Source organism: Zalophus californianus, chromosome 6, assembly GCF_009762305.2.
Source record: "Zalophus californianus isolate mZalCal1 chromosome 6, mZalCal1.pri.v2, whole genome shotgun sequence".
NCBI lineage: Eukaryota > Metazoa > Chordata > Mammalia > Carnivora > Otariidae > Zalophus > Zalophus californianus.
In genome coordinates, this window is record NC_045600.1 from 9,793,789 (window position 1) to 9,803,513 (window position 9,725).

General features: G+C 50.6%; 1 long non-coding RNA gene across 2 annotated transcripts; it reads left to right on the plus strand.

Moving 5' to 3' along the window:
- The first annotated feature begins 5,063 nt into the window (after nucleotides 1-5,063).
- On the plus strand, nucleotides 5,064-8,223 carry LOC113910059. 2 transcript variants are annotated; one of them, XR_003515897.2, is made up of 3 exons: nucleotides 5,064-5,149; nucleotides 5,377-5,596; nucleotides 5,950-6,379. It is a non-coding gene; the product is annotated as an uncharacterized LOC113910059 (long non-coding RNA). The 2 variants fall into 2 exon arrangements; XR_003515896.1 differs by lacking the exon at nucleotides 5,064-5,149 and adding an exon at nucleotides 7,829-8,223 and having other exon boundaries at nucleotides 5,201-5,596; nucleotides 5,950-6,065.
- Nucleotides 8,224-9,725: the final 1,502 nt, after the last annotated feature.

The following is a 9,725-nucleotide window of genomic DNA, read 5'->3' on the forward strand; positions in this document are numbered from 1 at the left end:
TCTTAGAAGAAGAAAGAGAGGAAGGGCGCCTGGCTGGCTCAGCTGGTTAAGTGTCTGCCTTCGGCTCAGGTCATGATCTCAGGGTCCTGGATCGAGTCCCACGTCAGGCTCCCTGCTCCGCGGGGAGTCTGCTTCTCCTTCTACCCCTTCCCCCTGCTCGTGATCTCTCTGTCTCTCTAATAAATAAATAAAATCTTAAAAAAAAAAGAGGAAGAAGGAGAGGAGACCTACCAGGAAGACCTTGGAACCCAGAGACAATTGGGGCGATGCTGTCACAGGCCAAGGAACACCTGTATCCACGTGGAGCTGGAAGAAGGCAAGGAAGGGGTCTCTCCTGGGAGCCCCTGGAGGTACCCAGCTTGCAGTAGTATCTCGTAGCAGCCCAAGGAAATGAAAACACCTGCTTTGCCTTGGAATGCTGTCCCCTAAACCTGACTCACGCTACCATTGTCTGTGATGGCACTTAATTACGGGGACCATGACTTGCTCTTTCCGACCCTGCAGCATCAGTGTTTCCACGTTCCATTTCATCTGAGGATCTGTGAGAAGGCAGCAAGGAGAACCGAGGACTCCTTTGAACTTAGGCAATTAACATGATTTTCCTTCTGGAAACATTATAGGATGACATTTACAGGAAAAACATCTACAGCCCTTCGCAGCTCCGAGAGCTGAGTGTGTGGCCTCCAGGAGAGGAGAGGAAGGCAGGCCAGTGCCCAGGCAGGCTGGGCTGGTCCTGCCCCCCAGACACAGCTCACCTTTTCCCACCTCTGGGCATCTGTCCATGTGGTTCCCCCTGTCCAGGATGCCTCTTCTCCCCGCAGTGCTGGCTCCTGAAATCCCATCAGTCCTGCAGAGCTGCTCACTGGCCTGATTCAGAGGCTCTGCCTTCTAGTCCTGGGGTTGAGCCTGTCTAAGACTCCCGCCTCGCTGGGCTTCATTTTCCCCTTCTGTCAACTTAGCTCAGCTCAGAGAGCGTTTACTAAGCCTCTACTCTGTATCAGACAGGGTGTTAGATGGTGGGGATTAAAGAGTGCTCAGACCAGTTACGTAGTTCTTGCTTCTAATTTTAGGACCTAGGAGAAATCTGTAGAATGAATGAGTGAGTAAGTGCCTTTCACCACCAGCTTGCGGTTGTCCTTCCCAGGCCCTGCTGTGTGTCTGTGCGGGGGGGAGGGGGGACCGCTGTTCTGTGCACACCTGCCTGTCTTTCCTCTGAACCCCGCTGCAGGCAGGGTGGACAGCAGGGTCAACAGCAGACAGACTGGAGCACTGCAAATGCTACCGAATTTGGATTTTTGCTGAATGATTGGGCTCATGCAATGTGACCAGGTGTTTGGGTCTTCTAGGTCTCCAGGGGACCTAAGGGTGTGGTGACGATCCTGCTCAGACCCCAGAATGTTGCAGGAGATCAAATCCGATTGCTGCAACCCCAAAGAACTACCGATTCCTTGGCTGTGCTGGGGTTTGTGATTTCGACACTATTTGTAGTCACTGTGCCACAGGTTGGGGTTTACAGAGTGTTTGTTGCTGTTACCTGGACATTCAGTGTCCCACTGGCTTTGGAGTTGGACAGACTCGGTCCTCATTCTGGCACTAACCTATCAGAGCAAGGCCCCACCCTGATGACCTCAATTCAAGGTCAGATATAGGCTTTGTTACCTTGGGCATGTCCCCTAACCTCCCTGAGCTTCCTTTTCTTCATCCAGAATGAGAACATGGAATTTTCTTACCCCAGGGTCTACACAGAACAAGTCCTCAGGAAACCACCAGAACTATTGTCATCAGGAACTTTGTGTCATGACATGATCTTGCCTGTCCGTTAAGCTAAGCTTAGGGGCTGAAGCAGGGGATGGGGTGGCGTATCCGTTACCACACCCTGGTGGCTTAACCCAGGAGAGATGCATTCTCTCATGGTTCTTGGGGCCAGAAGTCTGAAGTCGAGGTGCTGGCAGGGAGATGCTCCCTCCGAAGGCTCTCAGGGAGGTTCTGTTGCTCGCCTCTGCCAGCTTCCAAGGGCCACAGGCGTCCCGGGCTCCTGGCTGTGTCACGCCCATCTCAGCAGCACCGTTGGTGGCCGACTCCCTGGAGTCTCTGTGTCAGATCTCCTTCTGCTTTTCTCTGATAAGGACACTTAGATTGCTTTTACAGCCCACCCTAAATCCAAGAGGATCTCGAGATCCTTAATTACATCTGCAAAGACCCTTGTCCCGTATATGGTCACATTCAGAAGTTCCTGGGGTTGGGATGTGGACACATCTTTTGGGGGGCCACCGCGGGGCCCACCCCAGGAAGGAGGAAAAGGAAGGGTTGCTGGGAACCCATTTCTCAGCAGAGGACGTAACACTTCTCTTATGTGCTCCTCGTTCTAAGAAGGTCTGCAGCAGACCTCTCCCTTGGGTGCTCACCATCTGGTCATGCTGAGGTGGAGAAGAGGGGAGAGGCATCCTGGACAGGGGGAACCACATGGACATGCTGAGGGTATACTACGCATACCTGTGATGCTCTGAGGCCCCCGGGCCACCCTGTGGCACCCACAGGGCAGGCCACAAGTGCCAGGAAGATGACTCTGGTGGCAGCAAAGGACAGATGGGACTGAAGACCCACTGTATTAGTCAGCTTGGGGTGCCAAAACAAAATATCACGGAGCGGGTGGCTTAAGGGACAGACATTTATCTTCTCACGGTTCTGGAGGCTGGAAGTCCAAGATCAGGGAGCTGGGAGGTCTGGCTTCATGGCCTGCAGACAGCTGCCTCCTCTCCTTGCTTTCCCAGGGCCCTGCCTCTGTGTGTAGTCACTCCTGCTGTCTCTTCCTCTGCCTATAAGGACACCAATCCTATCAGATCAGGGCCCCACCCTCGTGACCTCATTTAACCTCAGTTACCTCCTTAAAGGCCCCTTCTGCAAAGACGGGGGTTAGGGCTTCAATAAATGAATTTCGGAGGGGGGCGCAATCCAGTCTATCACACCCCCTTTGATTAGCTTTGCCAGAGGAAGCAACATTTTGATAGATCGGGCGTACCCGACGTTGGATTTCTGAAGTCATACGTGATTGTTTCCAGTTTTATTAATCACCACCGCCCATCGGAGCTTCCGCCATGTATAGACGCGTCATTGAGATCTTCGCGGGCGTGTACCAGATACCACTGCCCCTAAGAGCCACTGCGTGTTGAGCACTGAATGCAATGCAGGGACATTTACACACCACACGGTATATCCAGGCCTCACTTCACCCTCCCCCTCTAAGCTGGGACAATTATTTGTTGCATTTGATTGATGAGGAGCTGGGGGCTCCGAGAGGGGGGGAATCTCCCAACTAGGTGCTGCGAGAGAGACACTGTGAAGACACCGTGAAATGGCCTCTGTCTGACCCCTCCTCCCATCATTTCTTACCCCTCTCTGTTCAGAGGAGAACCTTTGACACCCGACTTGGGCACCTGCCACCCTCCCTTTTGTTCCCAAAAGGCCTGCTTTTTTTTTCCCCCATGCCGCAACTTCTCCGTCTCTCTTTGGAAGGTTATAGTCCTGCCCAGATAGACTGTTGTCCTCTGCAATCATCCCCAAACCAGCTTTGGATCCCAAAGCACGCACAGCCTTCTCCCGGCCTGCGATTACATTCAGTGCTTGGGGGAAAAACCTTCCCCACACATAGCAACGGTCTCCAGGCTGAGCCGAGCCGAGGGCTTCCAAGTAGAGGGGTCATTTGGATACTGACCAGCATCTTCATGGGATGGAGGTGACCGCCAGTCAGCCGGCCAGCCACGAAGGGTGGGTGTGTCTCTTTGCAGCCAAGAGAGGGGGGTGACCTCGAGGATGCTCATTCTTTCCAGCCCGTGGGGCGTTCTCGCCATTGGCCCTGGAAATCCGATGCATCTGCCTTTGCGAGAGTGGCTCATTTGCAGGGCAAAGGTGGAGAGACTGAGTGAGCGGCGGCAGCCTCTTGCACATGCTTCTCCCCAGAAGCATCTGTTGCCAGAATGCTAGAATGCTCTCTCGTTGGCTTTTGCTTTTGTTTGGAGCCTCACTGGAAAGGAGCGATTTTTCAATCATTTCGACCCCGTTCAGTGGAATCCTTGAGGCGGTCTCTACTTTCACTGTCCTGAGGGGTTGGTCTGCATTTGGTCCAAATTATGTGACTGCCGACAGACAGCAGTAAAAGTGCTTTGGCAGGCAGGGCAGGACGGTGGTGGGAAGAGCTCTTTTCTGGGGATGGAGAGTGATGAGCTTGGCTCTGCTCCCCGCGGCCCCTGGAGCCTGGTGACACAGTGAGCCTTTTAATCTCTCAGAGATATGGTTGCCTCAAGAAGAAAACGGAGCTAATAACTCATGCCCCTTTGTTCTCTCCAGGGCAAATTACGGCAGTCTTGGAAGCACAAAAGCAACTTTTTTCCCCCTCTTTTCCCCGAGAGTGGGAGGGATGAGTGGACTCTTCAGATGAATTGCATGTGAAATGGCAGAATATGATGTTGATAACAGTCCATATTTTTGCCTGTGGAATACTGCCTCTAAGACTCTTTTTATAGACCCATGATAGAACATCTGGGAGGCTGAACACAGGCTACACGACCATGGTCTGGGTTCTTGACGCAAGGATAAACGAGGCATTTTCCCATCTAATGCTTGCAATCATGATGAGAGCAAGGAATGTTCTGGAGAGGGACGGGGGCTCGGGGAGGAGTAGGGGCGTGTCCAGGGTCTCTCTGGAGCTGGCTGCATCTGGGAAGCGAGGGCCAGCTGAGCAGAGTCCAGGACAGGGGCCTCCCAGGAGTGCCCAGAGCACCCGGAGACGGGGCCCGGCAGCGAGCCGGAGCCTCAGGTCAGGAGGGTAAGGAAAGGCTGAGGTCCCAGCCCAGGCCTTCAGTCCGGGGCCAGGCAGACTTGAACAGCTTTGGAAGCTGAGTGTGGGGTGCCTAGGATGGTGCTATGAGCCAGGTCCGTGGGCCCAGAGCCTGCTCCTGTGGGAACAGCCATGAGGGCAGGGGGGCAGAACTGCAGGATGGAACGTTCTGGGCCTGAGGGGCCCTGGGGCAGCACATGGAGGAGGCTGAACTGACCCCTGTGTCCCAGGTCCACCGGAGACCCTATCCCGAAGGCCGTGTGCATGCAGAGTCCCGTGGGAGCAGCACTATTTTTGGCCAACACTGGGACAGAGGTACATAACGCAATGGGCCAGTTCCTGTCTTGACCTCCCCGGGGCTGCCCCTCTCCGCCCCGCTCAGCCTGCTCTCAGGGCCCCATATTGGGCCTCGCTTGGCTTGTCTTTTTTGCATTTTCTCCTTCCCCCTCTCTCCCTCACTTTATTCCCTCTTTTCCTGTCTTGCTCTTTTCTCCTCCAACACCTTGGCCCTCTGCCCTTTGCCTCGGGCTGGGGGTGCAAAGATGAGCAGGGCAGAGCTCCGGCCAGGGCGGGAGACAGACACCAACACCGGAATCCTCTGGAGACAGTGACGCCGAGAGAGAGAGAGGTGGGCGCAGGGCACAGCGAGGACTGGGGGTGGCCGCGGAGGCTTCCCCGCAGTCCCCGGCTTCCCTCAGTCTTCACATCTGTGCAATGAGCCTCCTGACACCAGCTGCTCCCTGGGGCCCAGGACTAAACAAGGTATGGAATGTACGTGGCGCCCCGAGCTGGGCACCTGAGCCACACCCCTGCCCAGCCCGTGCTGGCCACTCTGTCCTCGTTACTCTACCTGGGAAGGGAAAGAGATGGGGTCAGGAGAGACCAGAGTTAATAAAGTTTGAAAGATTCGTGCCCTACGGCCTCTTCCAAGGGGGCCCCACCAAGGGTGTCCCGGTGGAGTTGACAGACGCTGGGGGAGGGAGGGGAGGGAGGCCCCGGGCGGGGACGATAGAGGGACTGAAGCTCAGGGGTGGGGGCAGCGGGGCCAGATCAGGGGGGCTTTAGCGGGACAGTGCTCATTAATAGGGACCGATCCTGGCTTTTCTTTCCCTCAGAATGACGCTCCCAGTGTCCTCACTGAGACAAGATGTCACCGGATCAGGATAATGAGGTTGATTGTGCCGTAAATTGGTGACCGCTCCATTCCCAGCTTAAGACGGTGCTCAGCTCTGTGGGTCCCTTGGAGGGGGGGCTGCTAGGTTTTCAAGACCGTGCATTTTATTTTATTTCATTTTATTTTAATTCAATTAATTAACATATAGTGTATTATTAGTTTCAGAGGTGGAGGTCAGGGATTCGTCAGTTGCATAGAACACCCAGTGCTCATTGCATCACGTGCCCTCCTTCGTGCCCGTCACCCGGTTACCCTGTCCCCCCACAACCCCTCCCCTCCAAGAACAGAGAATTTTATTTAATTAATTAGTTAATTAATTTACTTATTTATTTTTTCAAGATTTTTATTTATCTATTAGAGAGAGAGAGCAAAAGAGCACAAGCAGGGGGGAGGGGCAGAGGGGGAGAGAGCAGCAGACGCTCCACTAAGCAGGGAGCCCCCATTGTACCTGGGGCTCCATCCCAGGACCTGAGATCATGACTTGAGCCAAAAGCAGACACTTAATCGACTGAGGCGCCCAGGCGCCCCAGGAAGCCATTCCTAACTGTCACAGCCCACGGACGACTGTGCGTGGATCCTGTCGGCCCTCGCCCCACCGGAAGCGGGCCTGAGGACAGAATCCTGCATGTGGAATTGCCAGCCAGCCTCACTCCCCGGCACTGCGGGTGTCGGTCATGGATTTGTGCGAGGCCGAGGGCCTAGGCTTCCTTGTCGCTGCTTGTTGGCGTTTGTGAACTGCCTGCCGAAAACCTTCCCCATTTTTCTAGGGGACATTTGGCCCTTTGCTTCCTCTCAGAGCTTTGAGTAAGTCAGGGCCACTTGCCCTTCATCCCTTAGATACGCTACAGATATTTTCTCTCAAAGCTGTCCTTGTAGTTTAACTTTGTCAATGGTCTTTTGCTATATAGAGCATTTCATTATGGAGTAAAATTTGTGGCTGTTTCCTAATGGCTTCTGGATGATGCCTTGCCTCCAAGGCCCTGCTCCACCCCAAGACTATGACAAGAGTCATCTGTAATTTCTCTTAGTACATTTATAGTTTCATTTATTACATTCAGGTCTTTAATCCATCTGGAATTCATTTTCGTATCTAAGGTGATGTAGGAATTTAAATGTATATTTTCAAAGGGATGGCCAGTTGTTTTAATGCTATTTACCATATAATCTATCACCACTCCTGTTAATTTGTAACATGGCATCATTTCTATTTGTCTGTGGCGTCATATCTCTCTCTCTCTCTCCCTCTCTCTCTCTCTCCCTCCCCCTCTGTCTCTCATCTGTCTACACCTTTTTGCCCCCTTGGCTGTGTTCCACTGTGTTCCACTGGTTAATTTGTGGCCATGTTGTGTAACTATCCTAGTTGCACAGTATCTCTTAGTATCTGATGGAGGAAGATCTTGTTCTCCTCCGTTAGTTTGGTTCCCCCCCCCATAATTTTAGTGACCAAATTTGTTTTACAATTTATATTTAAAATCCCAGAGAAATAAATATCCAGTGGCATTTTGATTGGCATCACTCATAACTTTATAGATTAATTTATAGAGAAGGCATATCTTTACAATACTGGATATCACCAGCCAGGAATGTGGAGTTTATCAGTTAGCTCTTACTGTCTAACAAAGCCTCCTGACACTCAGTGACTTGAGACATATGTGTGTGTTACTGCTCACAAGTCTGTGAGTTGGCTGGAGACTGGCTGATCTGGGCTTGGTTCGGCGAGGTGGCTCTGCTTCAAGTTATAGAGGCATCTGGTTGGACTTAGCACTTCACTAAAGTTGGAGTTCAGGTCTGCTCCCTTTTTATTCCCTTCTGGGCTCCAGGTCTGGGGCAGCTTCTCTCATAGCAGAGATGCAGAGAGGCAAGCAGAAGGCTCTTAAGACCGGACCTCGGAACAGGCGCGTCGTCACTCTGTTTACATGCTGTTGGCCAATTCAAGTCACGTGGTCAAGCCTAAAACCAAGGGATGAAGGAACACTCTGCCCACAGTGAGGCCAAGGAAAGGAATGGATGCAGAGAGAGAGATGAAGAACTGGGGCCAGTAATGCCATGGACCTCAGGGTATAACTTTATATTGAATTTTTCTTTTTGGTCCCTGAGTAAATTTTATGGTATTTTGCATATGTATTTCCTAATGCTCATTAGATTTATTTCTAGATATTACGGTTCTTATTGCTATTGTTAGTGGGACCTTTTATCCATTATCCATTAAAATAGTTTTTTTATTGGCATGCGGTGGAATAGTTTGTTTATTTTATTGTATCCAGCCACCTTACCAAACTCTTACTAGTTCAGCATGATTTTCCGTTGACTTTGGGGATATACTAGGTGGACAGTAATATCATTGGAAATCTATAATAATTTTGCCTGTTCTTTTCCAGTACTTATTTCTCTTATTTCTTTTCTTTAACTTATTGTGCTCACAATAGTGAATATAATAGTGTTGGTAGCAGGCATCCTTGTTTCCTTCTTGTAAAAGGATTGCTTTTGGGTTTCACAGATAAATATTATATTTGCTATTGTTTCTTCCATGACAAAAAACGGTAGATGCTTGCAGTGAAGATAAGCCTCCTTCTAGAAAAATTGGAGAGATAAGTTTGGAAGTCAAACATGCTTTAATAAATTATTAGTTTGTATTCTTTTGGCTGTAAGTAATAGATATCAGCTCAGTCTACCTTTAATTAGAAGAAAGATCCCTAACAATAGCATTTATATAAGGATAATGTAGACAGAAACAGCTAAGCTTGATGAAGGGCTTAGAATGTCACTCAGATTCTCCCTTCATCTCTCATTTCTGTTCCTTTCTGTGCCTCTTGTTTATTTTCATATGCCTGTAGACCGGTGTTCTCTGTTCCCCAAGTCATTGGGCAAACACATGATTCCCAGACACTTGAACAACATCACACTCATCCTTTCTCTGCCCCCCATCACTCTATTTCTCCATGATCCATTCCAGATTCTAGCAGAAAGAACTCTGGCCAGCCCTACCTGAGTCAGATGCCCCCCCCCCCCAACCCCCAGAAAACATCGATGGTCAGGGGACAAAGATGTCTCATTGTACATGGGCCAGAGGGTCCCCATCTGGATCTGGGGAAGTAAGGGGGGGCTTGTTTGGGGTAGACAGTCCACAGATATTGCTTGTGCAGAGAGTGACCTCAACTCAACAGCAGGAATCCTGGGTTTGGAGCTTAGAGGCTTCAAGTCACGTCCTTACTCTGTCCCGGACTCTCTCCTTGACCTTGGGAATATCAAGAGTCCCCCAGCTCTCAGTCTCCCCATCTTTGCCAGCTTTATTGAGGTATAATTAACAAACAAAGTTGTATATATTTAATGTGTACACCGTGATGTTTTGATATATGTATACAATGTGAGAAGATCACCACACCACAATCAAGCTAAATGACACACCCATCACCTCACATGGCTACCATTTTGTGTGTGTGTGTGTGTGTGTGTATGTGGTGAGAACACAGATGATCTATTCCTTCAGTAAATTTCAAGCAAACAATACAATTTTATTAACTGTGGTCCCTATGCTGTAAACTAGATCTGCAGAACTTACTCATCCTGCATAATTGAAACTTTGTACTCTTTAGCTAACATCTCTCCATTTACCCCCAACCCCAGCTCCTGGCAACCCCCACTACTCTCCGCTTCCTTGAGCTTGACCTTTCAAGATTCCACTTATGAGTGAGATCATACAATGTATGGCTTCTTTCA